A 24,313-nucleotide genomic window follows, 5' to 3' on the forward strand; every position below is an offset into this window, starting at 1 on the left:
TACAGGTGTGCCAAGCTTGTAGCGTCATACCCAAGAAGACTCAAGGCTGTAACCTCTTCCAAAGGTACTTCAACAAAGTACTGAGTAAAGAGACTGAATACTTATGTAAATGTGACATTTCAGTTGAGGTTTTTGCTTTGTCATTCTGGGGTATGGTGTGTAGATTGATGAGAGAAAAAACAATTTAATAAATTATAGAATAAGGCTGCAACGTTACAAAATGTGCCCAATAACCATCAATAGTAAAGGTACTAGTGTATTAGTGAATAGGAACACTGATACCAAGACATAATGGTATAACAGGCTTGACAATCTTTCTGCCAGCGTACAGGCTTCGTAGTTTTTCCATAGAACATTGCATGCTAACACTTTGCCAACTGCTCTGAAAGGTCCAACTGAGGTCAATTAGTTTGTTCCAAAACAAATTAATCTCGTCCAAATCTATCTCCGCTTGACTGTTTTCTTTCATTTGTCATCTGCTGAGAAATGTTAACTATGAAATGTGAAATATGTAAATAAGGAGTATCAATCCCACATGATTTATCCTAGATTATGATATCCTTGTACCAGAGGCTTCATGCACCCTATATTCTTGTGAGGGCACACTGATGGCCAAATGTCATATATTTGAGGGAATTATGAATAAAGGAAACAACATCTTCAATCAGCTTATATTTCCAGTGGATAAATATTGAATTGGCATGCATGATGCCCAAGCCTGATACCATGTTCAGTCCCAAATGGCACCCTTTTCTCTACATAGTGCACAGGAATCAGCTTCCAGTTGGGATGCAAACCAAGTGTATCAGTTCTAGACTAGTGGCCCGTTCATATGAAGCATCATAAGTGTCTGTATTCTAAGTGTTGTCCAAGCTGTGACGTCCGCTGTAGTCATTGTGGTGAAGAAGTGGCTAGGTACTTTGGCATAACGGCTTCTGGCTGTGGGGGGTTGAGCAGCGGCCAATTACAAGTAGCTCTCTCACGATGAAGTGATTTTTTTGCTTCTCTTTCTCTATATCCATTTATCTCCCTCTCTCTATTACTCTCTCTCCCAATCTTTCTTTGATGCTCACTCTTTCTCAATCACACTATCAGTATCCACAATGTGTTGGTTGTTTCCACTCCGATGAAGTGTTTATGTCCTGAGCAGATAGAAAGGAGGGAGGGAAGAGAGAGATAAAGAGACAACAGAACGGCGCCCTTTTCCTCTCCACAAGGAAGCTGGCCCAGTGTACAGGACGGGAGTTTGTGTGGAAGTAGTATCACTGCTGATTATAATGGCAGCAATCAGTGAATGTCAAACAACCAGCTAGCGCTGAACACACACTATCACTCACTCTCTCTTTCTTTTTCTTTCTGTCACTCTCTCTCAACACAGGACTCTAAAACATCTTCTTGTACGTCTAAGACTACCCATGCAGTACATACACACATTGAAGGGTATTTTTTAATTACGTTACTTACATTGACGCCCAGATTTTTCACCGAGTCATCTCTGGGATTCAAACTAGCGACCTTCCTGTTCCTGGCCCAATGCTCTTAACCACTAGGCTACCTTACTGCCACCTCCCTTAAAACATACAGTAGCAAAGTTTGGACACACCTGCTCATTGAAGGGTTTTTCTTTGTTTTCTACATTGTAGAATTATGAAACTGGCTCTCATGATGACCGCCACAGGAAAGGAAGACCCAGAGTTACCTCTGCTGCAGAGGATACATTCATTAGAGTTATCAGCCTCAGAAATTGCAGCGCAAATAAATGCTTCAAGAGTAAAAGACACATCTCAACATCAATTGTTCAGAGGAGACTGCGTGAATCAGACCTTCATGGTCAAATTGCTGCAAAGAAACCACTACAAAAGGACACCAATAAGAAGAAGACTTGCTTGGGCCAAGAAACACGAGCAATTAACCAGCATGGCTACCACAGAATTCTGCAGCGATACGCCATCCCATCTGGTTTGATCTTAGTGGGACTATCATTTGCTGCATCAGATGAACTAACCTCCACAATCACCCAGCCTCAACCCAATTGAGATGTTTTGGGATGAGTTGAAGCAAAAGCACCCAACAAGTGCTTGGCATATGTGGGAACTACATCAAAACTGTTGGGAAAGCATTTCTCATGAAACTGGTTCAGAGAATGCCAAGAGTGTGCAAAGCTGTCATCAAGGCAAAATAAAAAATACATTTTGATTCGTTTAACACTTTTTTGGTTACTACATGATTCCATATGTGTTATTTCATCGTTTTAATGTCTTCACTAATTTTCTACAATGTAGAAAAGAGTAAAAATAAAGAAGACCCCTCAAATGAGTAGGTGTGTTCTAACTTTTGACTGGTACTGGATATCACACTCCCAGTTTTACAACAAGCTGTGGTTGATGTTTTGGTTATAGATTTCTCACTTTCTCTAATGGGGAGGAAAGGGAAGCCTAAGTTGTGAGTGGGAGGATTCAGACAGTAGGCGGGGTTGACATTTGGTTCTCACTCCAGAACTCCTCTTGAAATATATGTCCCTCAGGACATTTTAATGCATTCATCTCAGAGTACAGTATGTGGCCCTCAGGACATTTGAATGCATTAATCTCAGAGTACAGTAAGTGTCCCTCAGGACATTTGAATACATTAATCTCAGAGTACAGTATGTGTCCCTCAGGATATTTTAATGCATTCATCTCAGAGTACAGTATGTGTCCCTCAGGACATTTTAATTCATCTCAGAGTACATTGTCCCTCATTTTAATGCATTCATGTCAGTACAGTATGTGTCCCTCAGGACATTTTAATGCATTCATGTCAGAATACAGTATGTGTCCCTCAGGACATTTGAATACATTAATCTCAGAGTACATATGTGTCCCTCAGGACATTTGAATACATTAATCTCAGAGTACAGTATGTGTCCCTCAGGACATTTTAATGCATTCATGTCAGAATACAGTATGTGTCCCTCAGGACATTTGAATACATTAATCTCAGAGTACAGTATGTGTCCCTCAGGACATTTGAATACATTAATCTCAGAATACAGTATGTGTCCCTCAGGACATTTGAATACATTAATCTCAGAATACAGTATGTGTCCCTCAGGACATTTGAATACATTAATCTCAGAGTACAGTATGTGTCCCTCAGGACATTTTAATGCATTCATGTCAGAATACAGTATGTGTCCCTCAGGACATTTGAATACATTAATCTCAGAGTACAGTATGTGTCCCTCAGGACATTTGAATACATTAATCTCAGAGTACAGTATGTGTCCCTCAGGACATTTGAATACATTAATCTCAGAGTACAGTATGTGTCCCTCAGGACATTTTAATGCATTCATGTCAGAGTACAGTATGTGTCCCTCAGGACATTTGAATACATTAATCTCAGAGTACAGTATGTGTCCCTCAGGACATTTTAATGCATTCATCTCAGAGTACAGTATGTGTCCCTCAGGACATTTTAATGCATTCATGTCAGAATACAGTATGTGTCCCTCAGGACATTTGAATACATTAATCTCAGAGTACAGTATGTGTCCCTCAGGACATTTTAATGCATTCATGTCAGAGTACAGTATGTGTCCCTCAGGACATTTGAATACATTAATCTCAGAGTACAGTATGTGTCCCTCAGGACATTTTAATGCATTCATCTCAGAGTACAGTATGTGTCCCTCAGGACATTTGAATACATTAATCTCAGAGTACAGTATGTGTCCCTCAGGACATTTTAATGCATTCATGTCAGAATACAGTATGTGTCCCTCAGGACATTTGAATACATTAATCTCAGAGTACAGTATGTGTCCCTCAGGACATTTTAATGCATTCATGTCAGAATACAGTATGTGTCCCTCAGGACATTTGAATACATTCATGTCAGAATACAGTATGTGTCCCTCATGACATTTGAATACATTAATCTCAGAATACAGTATGTGTCCCTCAGGACATTTTAATGCATTCATGTCAGAATACAGTATGTGTCCCTCATGACATTTGAATACATTAATCTCAGAGTACAGTATGTGTCCCTCAGGACATTTTAATGCATTCATGTCAGAATACAGTAAGTGTCCCTCATGACATTTGAATACATTAATCTCAGAGTACAGTAAGTGTCCCTCAGGACATTTTAATGCATTCATGTCAGAGTGCAATATGTGCAATGTGCATAGCAGACCTGGGATCCATCCTTATTTGAGATATTCCAAATACACTGAGCGTTGTGTGTTTTTGGGGTTGCAAGATGGGCAGTGCTTATCATTTTTGGACTATTCTACTGGGGAAAGGGAAAGGAGGGAAACCTAGTCGTTTGCACAACTGAATGCATTCAACTGAAATGTGTCTTTTGCATTTAACCCAACCCCTCTGAATCAGAGAGGTGTAGGGGACTGCCTTAATCAACATCATCCTCCCTGGGAGCAGTTGTTATTGGGGTTAACTTCCTTGCTCAAGGGCAATACAGTTGATTTTTCCACCTTGCCAGCTCAGGGATTCGAACCAGTGACCTTTCGGTTCCTGGCCCTATGCTCTTAACCACCAGGATACCTGCCACCCTTAATTGTGCTACTTGTGTTACTTTGTACCAGGAAAACTCCATCAAGTACAGCTTAAGACTTTTAAATGAGTTAAAATAGTATTCAAACCCAGGTCTGCAATTTGTAGAATAGGTAGCCAAGCACTGCAGAAAGAGAGCTCTTCCAGACAGCATTGACCACTGTTGTTGCTAGGAGCTACACTCTCTGGTTGCAAAACAGTTGCTTCTGACAGCTGCGAGTAGAACCCGGTCAGCCAATCAGTTTACTGCACCCTGCAGTTCATCCAGCCAATGTGGAGATGGAATTTAGCTCAGAGTTCCATTTTGTATTGTAGTGTGGAGTCCATAGCTGCATCCCAAATGGTACCCTATTCCCTATGGACAAAAGTAGTACACTATATACGGAATAGGATGCTATTTGGGATGCAGAAAGTGTTTTTGGACACCCACAGAAACTGCTGAACAGCAAAAACTCTAGAGCTGTATAATAGCAAACAGGTGCACAGTAAATCAAGAATAGTTGAAATCACAAAAAAAAATTGGGTTAAATTGACTTTACTGGGAGTTATCTTAACCCTCAATAGAGTGATACACTCCCTGGAGTTCAATGTTGTATTGGTAAGCAACTCCATTGTATATTTGGCCTTGTGTTTTAGGTTAATGTCCTGCTGGAAGGTGAATTTGTCTCCCAGTGTCCGTTGGAAAGGAGAATTAACCTGGATATGCCCTAAACATAATGCTTTGCATTCAGGACATAAAGGTCATTTATTTGCCAAATTTGTTGCAGTTTTACGTTAGTGCCTTATTGCAAACAGGATGTATGATTTGGAATATTTTTATTATGTACATGCTTACTTTTTTTCACTCTGTCTTTTAGGTTAGTATTGTGGAGTAACTACATCCTCAGTTATATCCTATCACAGCCATTAAACTCTGTAACTGTTTTAAAGTCACCATTGGCCTCATGGTGAAATCCCTGAGCGGTTTCCTTCCTCTCCAGCTAATTAATTAGGAAGGACACCTGTATCTTTGTAGTGACTGGGTGTATTGAGGCACCATCCAAAGTGTAATTAATAACTTCACTATGCTATAAGGGATATTTAATGTCTGCTTTTTATTTTACCCATCTACCAGTAGGTGCCCTTCTTGGCAAAGCATTGGAAAACCTCCCTGGTCTTTGTGGTTGAATCTGTGTTTGAAATTCACTGCTCGACTGAAGGCCGTTCCAGATAATTATATGTGATTGGTACAGAGATGAGGTAGTCATTCACAAAAATGATTTTAAACACTGTTATTGCACACAAAGTGAGTCCATGCAACTTACAGTTGTAGTCAGAAGTTTACATACACAATTTAATCCTAGTAACAATTCCCTGTCTTAGGTCAGTTCGGATCACCACTTTATTTTCAGAATGTGAAATGTCAGAATAGTAGTAGAGAGAATGATGTATTTAAGCTTGTACTTCTTTCATCACATTCCCAGTGGGTGAGAAGTTTACATACTCTCACTCAGTATTTGGTAGCATTGCCTTTAAATAGTTTAACTTGGGTCAAACATGTCGGGTAGCCTTCCACAAGCTTCCCACAATAAGTTGGGTGAATATTGGCCCATTCCTCCTGACAGAACTGGTGTAACTGAGTCAGGTTAGTAGGCCTCTTGCTCGCACACGCTTTTTCAGGTCTGCCCACAAATTTTCTATAGGATTGAGGTCAGGGCTTTGTGATGACCACTCCAATACCTTGACTTTGTTGTCCTTAAACCATTTTGCCACAACTTTGGAAGTATAATTGGGGTCATTGTCCATTTGGGAGACACATTTGCGACCAAGATTGAACTTGGACTGACTGATGTCTTGATATGTTGCTTCAATATTTCCACATAATTTACCTACATCATTAGGCCATCTATTTTGTGAAGTGCACCAGTCCCTCCTGCAGCAAAGCACCCCCACAGCATGATGCTGCCACCCCCATGCTTCACGGTTGGGATGGTGTTCTTCGGCTTGCAAGCCTACCCCCTTTTCCTCCCAACATAACGAAACAGTTCTATTTTTGTTTCATCAGACCAGAGGACATTTCTCCAAAATGTACAATCTTTGTCCCCATGTGCAGTTGCTAACCATAGTCTGGCTTTTTAATGACGGTTTTGGAGCAGTGGCTTCTTCCTTACTGAGTGGCCTTTCAGATTATGTCAATATAGGACTGGTTTTACTGTGGATATAGATACTTTTGTCCCTGTTTCCTCCAGCATCTTCACAAGGTCCTTGGCTGTTGTTCTGGGATTTATTTGCACTTTTCGCACCAAAGTACATTCATCTCTAGGAGACAGAACATGTCTCCTTCCTGAGCATGACGGGTGCATGGTCCAATGGTGTTTATATTTGCAAACTATTGTTTTTTACAGATGAACGTGTTACCTTCAGGTGTTTGGAAATTGCTCCCAAGGATGAACCAGACTTGTGGAGGTCTACAATTGTTTTTATGAGGTCTTGGCTGATTTCTTTTGATTTTCCCATGATGTCAAGCAAAGAGGCCCTGGGTTTGAAGGTAGGCCTTGAAATACATCCACATGTACACCTCCAATTGACTCAAATGATGTCAATTAGCCTATCAGAAGCTTCTAAAGCCATGACATTATTTTCTGGAATTTTCCAAGCTGTTTTCCAAGCTGTTTAAAGGCACTTATGTGCCTGTTTAAAGGCACTTATGTATGTAAACTTCCGATCCACTGGAATTGTGATACAGTGAATTCTAAATGAAATAATCTGTCTGTAAACAATTGTTGGAAAAATGACTTGTGTCATGCACAAAGTAGATGTCCTAACCGACTTGCCAAAACTATAGTTTGTTAACAAGAAATTTGTGCAGTGGTGGAAATACGAGTTAATGACTCCAACCTACGTGTATATAAACTTCAACTGTATATATATGACTTGTTAAGCAAATGTTTACCCCTTAACTTATTTAGGCTTGCCATAACAAAGGGGTTGAATACCTATTGACTCAAGACTTCAGCTTTTCATTTTTAATGAATTTGTAAAAATGTGTAAAAACACAATACCACTTTGACATTATGGGGTATTGTGTGTACAGTATAGGCCAACAAACTCAACAAAATGTGGAAAAAGTCCACGGGGTGAGAATACTTTCTGAAGCGCGAAACAGGTCTTACCAGTTCATTTAACAAGCCCTCTGTAACGGTTTTCTAGGTGTGGTGAAGGAGAGTTGGACCAAAACGCAGCGTGTAGATTACGATTCATGTTTAATGAAAAAAACAAACTAAACACAAACACTACAAAACAATAAACGTAACGAAAACCGAAACAGCCTAAACTGGTGCAAACTAACACTAGACAGTTACAAGAACACTAAGGACAATCACCCACGACCAACTCAAAGAATATGGCTGCCTAAATATGGTTCCCAATCAGAGACAACGATAAACACCTGCCTCTGATTGAGAACCACTCCAGACAGCCATAGTTTTTGCTAGATCACCCCACTAGCTACAATCCCAATATATACACACCAAAACCCCAAGACAAAACACCACAATACAAAAACCCCATGCCACACCCTGGCCTGACCCAATACATAAAGATAAACACAAAATACGTCGACCAGGGCGTGACAGAACCCCCCTAAGGTGCGGACTCCCAAACGCACCTCAAAACAATAGGGAGGGTCCGGGTGGGCGTCTGTCCATGGTGGCGGCTCCGGCGCGGGACGTGGACCCCACTCAGTCAATGTATTAGTCCCCTCTCCTCGCGTCCCTGGATAGTCCACCCTCGCCGCCGACCATGGCCTAGTAGTCCTCACCCAGAACCCCACTGGACTGAGGAGCAGATCGGGACTGAGGCAGCTCGGGACTGAGGGGAAGCTCGGGAGTGAGAGAAAGCTCGGGAGTGAGAGAAAGCTCGGGAGTGAGAGAAAGCTCGGGACTGAGAGAAAGCTTGGGAGTGAGAGAAAGCTCAGGAGTGAGAGAAAGCAAAGCTCAGGAGTGAGAGAAAGCTCAGGAGTGAGAGGAAGCTCAGGCAGGTTGATGGATCTACCATATCCTGGCTGGCTGGTGGTTCCGGCAGATTCTGGCTGACTGGCATATCCTGGCTGACTGGCGGATCCTGGCTGACTAGCGGATCTGGCAGATCCTGGCTGACTGGTGGATCCTGGCTGACTGGCAGATCCTGGCCGACTGGCAGATCCTGGCCGACTGGCAGATCTGGCAGATCCTGGCTGACTGGCACTTCTGGCGGATCCTGGCAGACTGGCACTTCTGGCAGATCCTGGCAGACTGGTGGATCCTGGCAGACTGGCGGATCCTGGCTGACTGGCGGATCTAACTGATCCTGACAGACTGGCGACGCTGGGCAGACTGGCGGCGCTGGGCAGACTGGCGGCGCTTGCAGCGCTGGGCAGACTGGCGGCACTGGCGGTGCTGGGCAGACTGGTGGCTCCTTGCAGACTGACAGCTCCTTGCAGACTGGCAGCTCCTTGCAGACTGACATCTCTGGCTGCTTCATGCAGACTGACAGCTCTGGCTGCTTCATGCAGACTGACAGCTCTGACTGCTCCATGCAGACTGACAGCTCTGACTGCTCCATGCAGACTGACAGCTCTGACTGCTCCTTGCAGACTGGCAGCTCCTTGCAGACTGGCAGCTCTGGCTGCTCCATGCAGGCTGACAGCTCCTTGCAGACTGACAGCTCCTTGCAGACTGACAGCTCTGGCTGCTCCATGCAGACTGACAGCTCTGGCTGCTCCATGTAGACTGACAGCTCTGGCTGCTCCATGTAGACTGGCAGCTCTGGCTGCTCCATGCAGGCTGACAGCTCTGACTGCTCCATGCAGACTGACAGCTCTGGCTGCTCCATGCAGGCTGGCAGCTCTGGCTGCGCTGAACAGGCGGGAGACTCCAGCAGCGCTGTAGAGGAGAAAGGCTCTGGCTGCGCTGAACAGGCGGGAGACTCCAGCAGCGCAGGAGAGGAGAAAGGCTCCGGCAGCGCTGAACAGATGGGAGACTCCGGCAGCACTGGAGAGGCGAGGCGCACTGTAGGCCTGATGCGTGGTGCTGGCACTGGTGGTACTGAACCGAGGACACGCACAGGAAGCCTGGTGCGGGGAGCTGCTACCGGAGGGCTGGTGTGTGGAGGTGGCACAGGATGGGCTAGACCGTGAAGGCGTACTGGAGATCTTGAGAGCAGTGCTGGCACAGGACGTGCAAGGCTAGGGATGTGCACAGGAGGCCTGATGCGTGAGACTGGCACCAACTTCACCAGCCGACTAACACGCACCTCAGGACGAGTATGGAGCGCTGACCCAGGTGCCATCAAATCCCCGACACGTTCCGTCAGGCGAATTCCATGCAAAAAGCACCAACACAGCAACTCCCTCATTTCTCTCTCCTCCAATTTCCCCATTAACTCCTTCACAGTCTCTGCTTCGCTCACCTCCAACACCGGCTCTGGTTCTGGTCTCCTCCTTGGCTCCTCACGATAAACAGGGAGAGTTGGCTCAGGTCTGACTCCTGACTCTGCCACACTCTCCCTGAGCCCCCCAAGAAATTTTTGGGGCTGACTCTCAGGCTTCCATCCGCTACGCCGTGCTGCCTCCTCATACCTGCGCCTCTCAGCTTTCGCCGCCTCCAGTTCTTCCTTGGGGCGGCGATATTCTCCAGGCTGAGCCCAGGGTCCTTTACCGTCCAGTTCGTCCTCCCATGTCCATTTCTCCACTGCAGCTGCTGCTGCTGCTCCTGCTGCTGCCTCTGTTGCCTCTCCTGTGGCTCCAGCCTGTTAACACGCTGCTTGGTCCGTTTGTGGTGGGTGATTCTGTAACGGTTTTCTAGGTGTGGTGAAGGAGAGTCGGACCAAAACGCAGCGTGTAGATTACGATTCATGTTTAATGAAAAAAACAAACTAAACACAAACACTACAAAACAATAAACGTAACGAAAACCAAAATAGCCTAAACTGGTGCAAACTAACACTAGACAGTTACAAGGACACTAAGGACAATCACCCACGACAAACTCAAAGAATATGGCTGCCTAAATATGGTTCCCAATCAGAGACAACGATAAACACCTGCCTCTGATTGAGAACCACTCCAGACAGCCATAGACTTTGCTAGATCACCCCACTAGCTACAATCCCAATATATACACACCAAAACCCCAAGACAAAACACCACAATACAAAAACCCCATGCCACACCCTGGCCTGACCCAATACATAAAGATAAACACAAAATACTTCGACCAGGGCGTGACAACCTCGCCTCAATACAGATGTAGGATCTTAATTTGAGCCAGTTTGCTACAGCATTAAACTTTTTTTTTCAGCAACAGGAAATGTGAATCAATATGCGGATTATAATTCATTAACATTTTTGTTGGGGCCGATACATTTTTCGTAAGGGAAATTTTAAGTGAAATTTGAAAGTGGAAATTACAAACATCAGAACGTTTTTGAAACCTCACACTACAAGTTTTACATTTCATGCAACAGGGTCATCAAATTAAGATCCTACCTCTCCCACCCCCATGTACCAGATTTGCAGAAAGAAGATGGAAATAAAATGCTTGATTTGTGTCAATGTTTGGGCAAAATCTCTCTCTTTAGCATTTTTCTGTGATCTTGATAAATCGTAAGAATCATTAAGATGTTCCTGAACACATGCTGGGCTGACTATCTGAGCTTGTGCTAATGCATTGCAGATGCTCGGGTTCTGTCCCAAATGGCACCCTATTCTCTACTTAGTGCACTACTTTTGACGTAGCCCTATGGGCCCATTTGGGAATAGGGTGCCATTTGGGACGTAGACTTGGTGCTGATGTTGGTAGTCAAGAGGCCAGAGACACGTTGCTGCCAAGCTGACCATTTTGTCCTGGATCGAGAAGAAACGGCTTGTACACCCCACTCCCCCACCCCACCACACACACACACACCACATCACAGGAACACAAGACAATTTCATATAATTTCACAAGTCGTCATTCTCATACAGTCTCATACAGTCCTCTCCTCATACAGGTGTGTTCTGCTCTGTGTGTGTGTGTTCTGTTCTATACAGCACCAGGCATGGGTTTGCTGTTTGCTGCATCATCAGTCACCGGTTGGCAGCTCTGTCCGTGCAGAAAATTACAGCCATTAAACTATGCCGTTCAGTCAAAACAGACAAACATTAATTCTTTAAAACATCTTGTCTCTGCCAAAGTGTGGCTTGCCTTCCCTGCTGTATGCTATCCAAACCTTCGCAGGGCCTCTAGCACATGGGTTCAAATATTATTCTAAATCATTTTAAATATTTTATCTAGGCTTGATTGAGCTTGCCTGGTGCAATAGATCTGATAGAATAGAGTGCAGACCTGCCACTACAGCCAGACTAGTGCAAACGTTGAAAGCATATAAAATATTTCAAATAGTATTTGAACCCAGGTCTGTGGCACATCAGGAGAAATCTCCCAGAGAGGAGACGGATCAGGTACAACTCCTTCTGGAGCATTCTGGGGGCTCATCCTTCCTAACATACTAACCTGATGCTACCTGTAGCGGCCTGCCTGCCTGTCTGTTTGCCATCTGCACAATGTCTATTTTCTGCAACATTCATAAACACCCCTATAGGAACGTTTAGAAAAAAACAACCAGCCTCTGTGGAGATGTGCTGAATCAGCAGGATTAAACAACCTGTATCTACCTGACCTGTCCAATTCCCTTCCTTCACCTCACAGGAACACATACAAAGGATTTGCAGCAAGGAGTGATGTGTATTCAGTGGCTACGTTCCAAATGACACCCTATTCCCTACATGGTGCACTACTTTTAAACAGGACCCATAGCCCAACAAGTATCTCTGCTCTCCTTGCAGGATCATCATACGGTAGGTTAAAGTTTAGGCCAGGATTCAAACCAACACAGATTTAACGACCTGCACACAGCGATGAACTTTTAAAGGCAATTTCCTGTTTCCTGAAAACAATCCCAATGTCAGCTGGAGCAGAAATCACCTTTAAAAGTCAAACCCACGAGCGGTGCAGCAGTCTTGAGGAATCACTACAGCCCCGGGTTCGATCCCAGGCTGTGTCATAACAGGTCGTAACCGGGAGACCCATGAGGTGGTGCACAATTGGCCCAGGGGAGGGTTTCCTTGTCCCATCGCGCTCTAGGGACTCCTTGTGGCAGGCCGGGCGCCTGCAAGCTGACTTCGGTCACCAGCTGGACGGTGTTTCCCCCGTCACATTGGTGCACTCTGTCAAGAAGCAGTGCGACTTGACAGGGTTGTGTTTTGGAAGACGCATGGCTCTCGACCCTCGCCTCTCCTGAGTTCGTAGGGGAGTTGCAGCAATGGACGAAATTGGAGAGAAAAAAAGGGGTTAAAAAGTCAAACGCAGAACACAAGTAACTTATCTCTGTTTGTTTGAATCCAGCCTCTATGTTCAATTTCGCTAAAGTGCAATACCATTCCAAGTTGGCATTAGCGTGCTGGCCTGAACACAGTCAAAACAGTTAGAACACGGCACAGCTTGCAGCCAGCCGGTCAGTGATGGAAGGAGAGAGAGAGAGAGAGAGAGATGTAGAAGGTGGTTAGTTCGTTTTAGCTCTCATTGGTACTATTATTCGAGTCACAAGCAAGTCTCAAGGTCAAAGTCTCAAGTCGATTCCCAAGTAGAACGGGTTGAGTCTTGAGTCAAGTCCATGTCGTGCATTCTAACAGCAAGTCGAGTCGAGTCAAATGTTTTTTCATGTCTGGTAAAAAATCAAATCTAGACTTGTTGAACTACAAATATGTGTCTATTTATTGAGGCTACCAGACAGCCCTTTTTATTATTTTGTCTACCACAAATTTTGATTATGTAATAATTCATTTGAACATTAAATTCCAAATGCAAGCTTCACAAGTAAATTATCAATTTCAAGCTATTTTTACATACCAAGAGACCAGTAGGCCTATGCTAGTAATTGCTTCTTAATGCCTTATTGCTGGTGAGCTTACAAAGTAAAAGTTCATATTCTTGATCAACAAACCATTTTTGGAGTTACATATTTATTTATGGCAATCCTCTCTCCCAGTGGTGTATAGTATTTAAGTAAAAATACTTTACAGCACTACTTAAGCAGTTTTTTGGGTATCTGTACTTTACTTTACTATTTATATTTTTGCCAACTTTTACTTTTACTTCACTACATTCCTAAAGAAAATAATGTACTTTTAACTCCATACATTTTCCCTGACACCCAAAAGTACTTGTTACATTTTGACAGGAAAATTGTCCAATTCACACACTTATCAAGAGAACATCCCGGGTCAACCCTACTGCCTCTGATCTAGCAGACTATTTAAACACAAATGCTTAGTTTGGAAATTATGTCTTGAGTGTTGGAGTGTACCCCTGGCTAGCCATCAATAAAAATAAAATAAAACATTGTGCCACCTGGCTTGTTTAATATAAGGATTTTTTAAATGATTTATACTTTCACTTTGGATACTTAAGTATCTAAAACCAAATACTTTTAGACTTTATACAAGTAGTATTTTACTGGGTGACTTTCACTTTCATTTGAGTCATTTTCTATTAAGGTATCTTTACTTTTACTCAAGTATGAAGATTGAGTACTTTTTTCACCACTGCTCTCTCCCTACAATTTGACTTTTGCGCTTCACCCGATCCTATTGGTGTACAGCAATCTGTTCGCGAGCTCAGTGGTTTTCAACCTTTTTGACCCACGACTTTTAAAAAGGAGTGGTTCAAAGCTTGCGACCCCGGCGCACACACATGCACGTGCACACAACCGCTGCGCAAATGTTGCCTGTCATTACAGCGTTTTCAAAACGCAAGGTACAGAAATAAACTGCATTTTACACCTGCATTTTGAGCTGAAAGTCATTCATGTTAGCAGTCAATATCAAATAGGGTTATCATGTCACATTGTCACTTCTTTGGAGGCCAGACCAAGCAGGATCATAAGGCCTACCTTCCCAAACTAGGCCAATCTGAAATATGAAAATGATCAATGAAATCACCAGGTAGCCTATTGTCGAGACAGACACATCTGTAACACATTGCTGAACATTACTTTATATGGATAATATTAATGTAGGTAGGTTGTCATACCCTGATCCGTTTCACCTGTCTATGTGCTTGTCTCCACCCCGCTCCGCTCCAGGTGTCGCCCATCTTCCCCCATTAACCCCAGTGTATTTATACCTGTTCTCTGTTTGTCTGTTACCAGTTTGTTTTCTCCGTCAAGCCTACCAATGTTTTTCCCCTTTCTCAAGTCTTTTTCTATAGTGCCTGTTTTCTAGTTTTCCCGGTTTTGACCATTCTGCCTGCCCTGACCCTGAGCCTGCCCTGACCCTGAACCTTCCCTGACCCTGAGCCTGCCCTGACCCTGAGCCTGCCCTGACCCTGCCCTGACCCTGACCTGACCCTGCCCTGACCCTGAGCCTGCCCTGACCCTGCCCTGAGCCTGCCCTGACCCTGCCCCTGCCCTGACCCTGCCCTGACCCTGCCCTGACCCTGAGCCTGCCCTGACCCTGAGCCTGCCCTGACCCTGCCCTGACCCTGCCCTGACCCTTCCCTGACCCTGAGCCTGCCCTGACCCTGAGCCTGCCCTGACCTGACCCTGAGCCTGCCCTGACCCTGAGCCTGCCCTGACCCTTCCCTGACCCTGAGCCTGCCCTGACCCTGCCTGCCGTTTTGCACCCTTTGACTCTAATCAGGATGACTGACCTCTCCCTGCCCTTGACCTGTCGTTTTGCCTGTCCCTGTTCTAATAATAAACGTTTGTTACTTCAACACTGTCTGCATCTGGGTCTTCCCTAAAACGTGATATAGGCATATTCCATAGGCTTGGCCAGGCAAAACCGGACAAAATAAGACAAGCGCTTTCTGGTCACTAATCTGGATATGTGCAATGCTGAAGAGCAATTTTTGGTTCTGAAAGACAGATTGACACAAGAATTTGGTACAATGCCATAGGCGTATGGTGGTTATCAGATCGAATAAGCAGAGGTATAAATATAAAATACAAATGGTAGGCTATATGTAGCCTATTAACATATGTATGCAAAAATATATATTTCCGATTCAGTTTCACATTTGCAATCCCCCAAAAACTTCTCACTGCGCTAGCTCACCCGACCTGTGTTGATTGACAGTTCTCTGGTCCATTTAGAGGGCCGAGTGTGCGTTTCACTAGCCAATCTGTTTTTTTGCAAATATGATACTGAGATATCCACAGAGCCTCTGTCACAAAAGGAGTGACAAAAAGTTACAAAACCTGGCCAGAAAATGTCAAGTCCTAGCTCGCACATTTAAGACCATTTCATTGGTTTCTTTTCCATCAAGTCGAGTGAGTCTCTAGTCACCAAATTTGTGACTGGAGTCCACACCTCTGGAAAACTCTGCCCGTACACCAAGGACGCTGAGCTAGCGAGCTAAAATGAACGCAACCTGGCAGTCAATCAGCTAAGGATCACCTCTCTGTCTACTTTGATCCCTCTCTTTATTTGCCTCAAAGCCACAGACGAAGACCAAAACAAAGAGAGTGAGTCAGATATGCTACAGTAACGGATACGTCACAAATGGTATCCTATTCCCAATATAGTGCACTATTTTTGACCAGAGCCCTACAGGTCTTTTATAACTTTACATTTTGTAACCAGGGCCCATGGGGGGTTTGCGTGGGTTTGCACTTTTCGGACTATTCCATAGGTTCTATAGCACCAGGCAAGGTCGTTAAGTATTTGAAAGAAAACAAATAGTATTTGAACCCAGGTCTGAGCAGATCTATAGGGAAGACATTGAGCCCGTATAACAACTCTGAGTTGGCATGGAGCAGGGTGTATTTGGGAACGCTGTGTTCCCTAGGCATGATATCCATCCACTGATTATTGACATGGAGAAAGCAAAATTCAGGCCCCAGGCCTCGGGACTCAGAGTGGAACATTTGAGTCTTGTCTGACGTGTAATAGCCCATGAAATGTTTGTGTGTGAAGGGTGAGACTACAAGTCAGAGAAGGAAACTGGTGACTAAGACTTTCATGAAGAGTGACTGGTCTAACATGGAATAGATCAGGATGGAGAATGCATGGACAGACAGACACACAGCAATCATTATCAATCATTGGTTGAGGACATACTGTACGGAGATACTATATATTGCACTACATAGGTAATAGGCTGCCATTTGGGACACAGACACAGTATGCTTTAATGGGATGGGAATATGAGGGTGGCAATAGCTTAGTTATTCAACTGTGCAGGAGTTGTATGTTTGAACTTGGCTGTGCCATTAAAATGAATCATAGCTTTTAAAATATGTGCTTTTTAAAATCATCTGGAAGATATAAGAAAACTGATATTTTGTCTGGTAAACTTTCTCCCTTTCGGCGTACCATGTGTGTGACTTAAGGTACCACAGTGTCCCATAGGACTGGTCAAAAGTAGTGCACTATATAGAGAATAGGGTGCCATTTGGGACTCAGTTTGAGCTATTTAGCACAGTGAAAGATCAACACTGACAACTTTCCTATACACAGTGCTGTATCTACATGCTGACAGTGTCTACTCAACCTTTCAAATCAAACAATCACCACTACACATACTCAATCAAATCAAGCAATTTCTGCAACATAAGTGCATTAAAATACTAATTTTGTTTTATTTTTTATATATATATTTGTATATATATTTATTTTTTGTACTTTTCCCCACAATTTCGTGATATCCACTTGATAGTTACAGTCTTGTCCCATCGCTGCAACTCCCGTACGGACACGAGAGAGGCAAAGGTCGAGAGCCATGCGTCCTCCGAAACATGACCCTGCCAAGCCGCACTGCTTCTTGACATACTGCTCGCTTAACCCGGAAGCCAGCCGCACCAATGTGTCAGAGGAAACACTGTACAACTGGCGACCTAAGTCAGCGTGCAGGCGCCGCCAAAACGAGTTGCTAGAGTCCGATGGGACAAGGACATCCTGGCCAGCCAAACCTTCCCATAACCCGGACGACGCTGGACCAATTGTGCACCATCTCATGGGTCTCCCGGTCACGGCCGGCTGCAACACAGTCTGGGATCAAACCCAAGTCTGTAGTGACGCCTCAAGCACTGCAATGCCTTAGACCGCTGCGCCACTCGGTAGCCTCTAATATTGTTATTTTAAGCGCTTGCATTGAACAGTAAGAAATTACCGGACTCATGAGTGAATAAGCAGAAAATCCGAATATTCCTAACAGGGCTTCTGGAAAGCTTGAGAATTTGGACAAAGTTACCAGAATTTTGTAGTCAAGGAGGGAATAACAACCAACCATGTAGCACCCAATTTGTTCCATCTCGGTTTTCCTTTCAATAAAACAGGATTAGGCAAAGCGGTGTGTTACACTCAAATTGCTCCTGACACAACGCATGCAGGGTTCGAAAGGGCAGACATTTAAAACACCACCTCTCGTTAACATACCCTGCAAGTCTCCGTAGAAATATAATAACGGTTACGAAGTTAGTTGTCACATTAAGTCAAAGGAAAAGAGTGTGGCAAAGTCTGCATCTCAAATGGGGCCTTATTCCCTATATAGTTAACTACTTTTGAGTCCTGGTCAATAGTAGTGCACAATTTCGGGAATAGGGTGCCATTTGGGATACAACCTGTGTTGCTGTGTGACCTGACCACATGGCCTAAGAGGATGTGAACAGAGATCATTGAACCAGGTTCTGTCCTTAGGTCAGCCGTCGAAGCAGAGGAACATTGAGAAACACTCAATCAGTGGTGACATTAGTAGTCCTCTTCCTACTTTCTATGGAAGTCTATGTCTGCCTCCCAAAAGGCACCTGCGTGTGCCAGTGGGCCATTGCCAGAGGAGAGAGAGAGACATTTGTGCAACAGATAAAATAATGATATTACAACAAACTATCTGGAGACCCAATTCAAAACATGTTGTGTAGTTTGGCTGGTTATCGCGCTAGTTAACTATTTTTGCTATTAGCCTGTATTAATGTCATTGTCATGTCCTAACTTTCCACCAGCACTCATGTATAACCACAAATGGATGACACGCAGCTGATATGAGTGCACTGTTGATGAAATTAACCAATGCTGCACCAATGCTCCGGTTGTAAAACTGTCTCACAAGCACTCAAAATTGTCTAGGCTTCATCTCTATTCAAGACTGTCCATGTAATACTGTTACAAAAATATTCCTAGAATAGCCTAATTGACAATAAACTCCTACTGTATGCTGTCAACATCTCCCCTGGACACTGAATATTTAAACCTTACAAATAAATAAACATCTTAGTTATCAACCTCGCACACCTTAGCCATTTGATTCCTGGTTCATTGAATGAGGGAATTATTTGATAAAGACATAACAAGTATTTGGTTGTAATTGTAATGTTACGGTGTGGCCAACCATCCTCCAGGAGATTCCAGGAGAGCTACTGGGTGTGCAGGCTTTTTCTCCAGCCCTACTGGAACACACCACATTGTAAAAAATCAGAAGACCCAGTAGCTCTCGAGATGGAGGGTTGACGCACCACAGTACAGCATTTGACTTTGTTCAATGTCTAGCTTGTGTTCAAGTTTAGGCTCGAGCTTAGGTCAAAACCTGTACTACTAGAGAAGTACAAAAGACATTCCCTACCAAGATGAATAAAGGGTCTGAAACAGAAGACCAACTACTCCAGGAGACCCATCATCACATAATGAGATTCTAACTCTGGAATTGTCCCGCCATCTGAACCATATAGACATTATGAATGAAACCACTGTATCAGAGCCGATTCAGGAAGCATTTTCAAAGGAATTTGAAATTTAAGAGGCACAGAACACAGAATTTCTGTTAATTGGATCTTCCTTCTCCATAATCTTAGAGGGAGAGCACGATGCACATCTTAAAACTAGAGTACCAGTGAGGCACAGTACCAGTTAGGTCAAACTGTAGTTGAAGGGGGTATAAGGCTGCATAAGGCCTTCATAATGCCAGTCATCATTCACAAGAGCATAGGAGTTAGGGAGGGTCATGGAGAAAAGGTCCAAATTATAGATATCAGAAGACCCAAGAATGTTACTCTACCTAATGGTAGTGAGGAAAGAACCCTGCACACTCCTCGTAATAGTATTTTTAGAACGTTAATTGGTGTGTCAACCCTAAAGAATCTGTACAAATAAAATAAAATAAATGCACATCTCATTTAGAAAAAAGCACTAAAACACAGGACCGGACCATGACGCACAAGACCGTGATACAAGGTAACAGACAATGTGCTTTGTTCCAAGAAATGTTAAATTTGCTATTATTCTCCATTTTTGTTTGATTCCACCCTTGCACACAATGAGGAAAACACTGGCTCATTCATTCCACAAACATGGAAAATAAATCGGCAACTGTTAAAGAACATGACATATCAAAGCTCAGTCGGCTTTAAAACCAGCATCTGAAGAGATATTAACTGGGTCTCCTGGGGGCATTTGGGAACCGTTGGGAAAACTGTGGTAAATATTGGCTACATAGCATTGCACTACATGTTCACAACAAAATGCTAATGGAGAGATTGTGTTATTATCCCCATAAAGCATGTTTGATGGGTTGGTTTGTTGCTTAAAGGTTTAAGAGCATGCTATAAATGCATAGTTATGTGGTGGCATTCAGACTCTATTCTTGACCTGATACGTACCCTGCATGGCATGATGCTGGTTTTGTTTGCATGATGTTGAAAGGTATATGAGTTGTGTTATGACTCACTCTATGTCAAATCCAGTAGCTCTATGTACGCCGGGAAAGAGCCCAGTCAAAACTAGTAGTTCACAATAGGGAATATGATGCCATTTGCTGAGCAAACAAAACATCACTTGACATTTCGGCTACAGTAGCCTACACTGATATATACAGTACCAGTCAAAAGTTTGGACACACCTACTCATTCAAGGGTTTTTCTTTATGTTTACTATTTTCTACATTGTAGACTAATAGTGAAGACATCAAAACTATGAAATAACACATAAGGAAACGAATCCAAATATATTTTAGATTCATCAAAGTAGCCATCCTTTGCCTTGATGACAGCTTTGCACACTCTTGGAATTCTCTCAACCAGCTTCATAAGTGAGTCACCTGGAATGCATTTAAATTAACAGGTGTGCCTTGTTGAAAGTTAATTTGTGGAATTTCTTTCCTTCTTAATGCGTTTGAGCCAATTAGTTGTGTTGTGACAATGTAGGGGTGGTACGCAGAAAATAGCCCGATTTGGTAAAAGACCAAGTCCATATAATGGCAAGAACAGCTCAAAAACGCAAAGCGAAATGACAATCCATTATTACTTTGAGACATTAAGGTCAGTCAATCCGGAAAATGTCAAGATCTTTGAAAGTTTCTTCAAGTGCAGTCGCAAAATCATCAAGCACTATGATGAAACTGGCTCTCATGAGGACCGCCACAGGAAAGGAAGACCCAGAGTAACCTCTGCTGCAGAGGATAAGTTCATTAGAGTTACCAGCCTCAGAAAATGCAGCTCAAATAAATACTTTACAGAGTTCAAGGCAGATCTCAACATCAACTCTTCAGAGGAGACTGTGTGAATCAGGCCTTCATTGAATTGCTGCAAATAAACCACTACTAAAGGACACCAATAAGAAGAGGAGACTCCAGTGCTCCAGTTTCAACTGTTCTGCCTTATTATTATTTGGCCATGCTGGTCATTTATGAACATTTGAACATCTTGGCCATGTTCTGATATAATCTCCACCCAGAAGAAGACTGGCCACCCCACATGTGCTCTCTCTAATTCTCTCTTTCTTTCTCTCTCTCGGAGGACCTGAGCCCTAGGACCATGCCCCAGGACTACCTGACATGATGACTCCTTGCTGTCCCCAGTCCACGTGGCCGTGCTGCTGCTCCAGTTTCAACTGTTCTGCCTTATTATTATTGACCATGCTAGTCATTTATGAACATTTGAACATTTTGGCCATGTTCTGTTATAATCTCCTGCCTGGTTCCTCTCTAGGTTTAGATTTGTTTGACACTTTATTGGTTACTACATGATTCCATATGTGTTATTTCATAGTTTTTACGTCTTCACTATTATCCTACAATGTAGAACATAGTAAAAATAAAGAACAACCCTTGAATGAGTAGGGTTTGTCCAAACTTTTGACTGGTACTGTATATTTGGTTAATCGACAGGTAATTAACAAACAATAGGGTTCTGGTCAAAAGTAGTGCAACATATATGGAATAGGGTGCCATAAATAGAGAATACTCTGTTCAGAAGTAGTGCACTAAATAGAGGACACTGGTCTAAGTAGTGCACTAAATAGGGCATAGGGTGCCATTTGGAACTATCATTAATAGGATTCATAGAATAATAATGCTTAAATATTATCAGAAGTTATCCTGCAAGCCCACTGATAGTACAGGCCAACTGGAAAGGCTGCTATAACGCCGTGTCAAACTAACAAACTCGAGGTTTCAATAGCCTGAATACAGAACCGTGGCAGATCAGAAACGATTGGACATTAAATGTACGTAATCCAGTGGCTATCAGGCATCCACTGCCGGCGTGCTTTGGTGCTTTCAATAGGGCTACATTAGGCTAGAGCCAGGTTAATTTACATTAGGTCGAACTCCTGTCACAAAGTATCCTAATGCATTTCTATTCGATGTAGGTGTTGCAAGTCTACTCATACCGTCAGGTCAGCTGCTGATTTCTTGACCAGTTCGCAAATTGACTTCAATTTTCACACCCCGACGTTTCAAAAGCTGTCGTTTGACCTGAAATACCCCCAGCCAGAACGGGAGAATACATGATAGCGGAGAATTCAGATACATTGCATGTCTCGATATTATATCTACGGCGACCCTGGAGGGACAATTTAATTCAGCGGCACTATGATAAGATAAGTGCTTGCGGTACATGTTTATCAGATCGACGTGTCGTTACACTGTAACCATTCGATCGAAATGTTGTTACATTGTAACTACCCACCCTGTTAATAGAGGTGTATTCATAATTCGCTTTCCACAATGAAATAAAAACGCATTACAGCACTTTATAGCATATTTAGGTTTATAGAATTATAGTCCAAAATAATCTTAAAGTTACATTGGCTACTTCAAAATATGACTGATATGCTTTCAATCGGCTAGGCCACCTGCACAGCGCACGATACATTTATTTTGCCTACTTAGACAATAGTCTGCGTGACAAAATTGTATTCAAATTTTGGGAAGACTGTCCAGATGTTCCGGGCAGCGCTTGTGAATTAAACAAAAGCCTAGTCTGTGTGTGTGAAGACAGACGAGCAACAAACACTACTCCATATATAAATACTCGTTGACTGGCTAATGACATGCAGCAGTTGTAGCCTAATTCTGATGCAAACTGTAGCCTACACAGCGGATGTTCGAAAAGCACACATTCATCTTCCGATTCTGCCCCAAAATTATTTCACATCCGGCCACATTATCAAGCCTTTATATCGGACCGCCATTAGTCTGAACAACAAACACCAACTCAAGAGAGCTTATGAAAAAACAATTTGACTAAGTTAACAGTAGTCAGGCAAAGTGAGTTTCTTATTGAGAGACGAATGAACAGTCTAGCGACTTATTGAATGTCTGTCTACAAACTGACGTTTTGTCGACAGCATTTTTCCCCCTGCACCGGAATATCGATGTTTCAAAGAGGGACATAAAAACGAGGCAACATACCTCATACGCAGGTCGGCAAACAGAAATGTTATTTTCCAACACTCCACTGGTGCATTCCTCTCCAACTGAGTTCGCGCGGGTGTAGTCGGTTTTCTTCTACCTGCGAGCGGGGTCAAACGGATGCAACGCGTGCCCTGGAATGACCTGACGAAGCGAGTATGCGAGAAAGTCTGGGTTAACAAACTTCAACATGGACCCGGGAAAACGTACTGTAGCTACTGACAACTGCAGTGCTCGGATTAATCGCTATGGGGAATCAGAGAGCTGTTGTTTGAATCCCTGTCAGCCAGGAACCAAACCAAGCCTCGCCCCTACCAGCCTACATCTCTGTGTCTGCTGCAAAAATTAACATAAAAACCTTTTCTTCTGGTCATGTAGTGTAGTCTAAATTGAAAATATGCACTTTCATACAGTTATAACTTTAACAATATTGACTTCACTTACTCCCAAAATAATATTATTGTGGCTGTGTCTATGTGTGTGTGTGTGTGTGTGTGTGTGTGTTATTTCATAGCATCAGAATGCTCCTGTCCTCAACTACGTACATGGCTCCACCACTGAATAAACAGTAGTAGGTTTACTTGTAATGTCATTGATCTAATTTCTCTCTCTTGGACCTTGACCTGGTTGGAAGAATCCCCCCCAACTGTGAGGGGAATTAGAGGCAGAATCTATCATGGGCTACGTCCCAAACGGCAACCTGTTTTGACCAGAACCCTGGTCAAAAGTAGTGCAATACATTGGGAATATGATGCCATTTGGGATGGGCCATGGTGCTATAAAGAAACAATTGCAGAAAATCATGGCTACTGTACCAACATAAACAACTTGCACTCAGCTGCCATCGCCAAGTTAAATCCATTTTCCCTTTTTGGCTTCTTATAACATGTTACAACAGCACTAAACACCCCCTATCTATTCATAGTAGGGGTGTATTTCAAAAACAAGACTGGGCTTAGGCTATGATGAAGTTCTATCTACTTTATTACCACAAGGCTATGATAAAAACTATATTATCAACCAATCACATGAGAAGGCATGAGTAGACTTAGGCTGTGATAAAGGTGGTACCTA

At 43.2% G+C, this 24,313-nt stretch overlaps 1 protein-coding gene across 5 annotated transcripts in view; it reads right to left on the reverse strand.

Annotated features, from left to right (window-relative positions):
* The window catches only part of LOC118399501 (thyroid hormone receptor beta), a 160,444-nt gene extending 136,933 nt beyond the window's left edge, over positions 1-23,511 (reverse strand). For 3 of the 5 annotated variants that reach the window (XM_052472203.1, XM_052472204.1, XM_052472199.1), the window contains exon 1: positions 23,240-23,509. The gene's annotated coding sequence lies outside the window, so the exon portion shown is untranslated. Of the gene's footprint in view, positions 1-22,215; positions 22,263-23,239 lie in introns of those variants that run through there. The other 2 variants (XM_052472202.1, XM_052472201.1) reach the window with 2 other exon arrangements.
* Between the last annotated feature and the right edge of the window lie 802 nt (positions 23,512-24,313).

Source organism: Oncorhynchus keta, chromosome 20 (genome assembly GCF_023373465.1).
Source record: "Oncorhynchus keta strain PuntledgeMale-10-30-2019 chromosome 20, Oket_V2, whole genome shotgun sequence".
Classification (NCBI taxonomy): domain Eukaryota; kingdom Metazoa; phylum Chordata; class Actinopteri; order Salmoniformes; family Salmonidae; genus Oncorhynchus; species Oncorhynchus keta.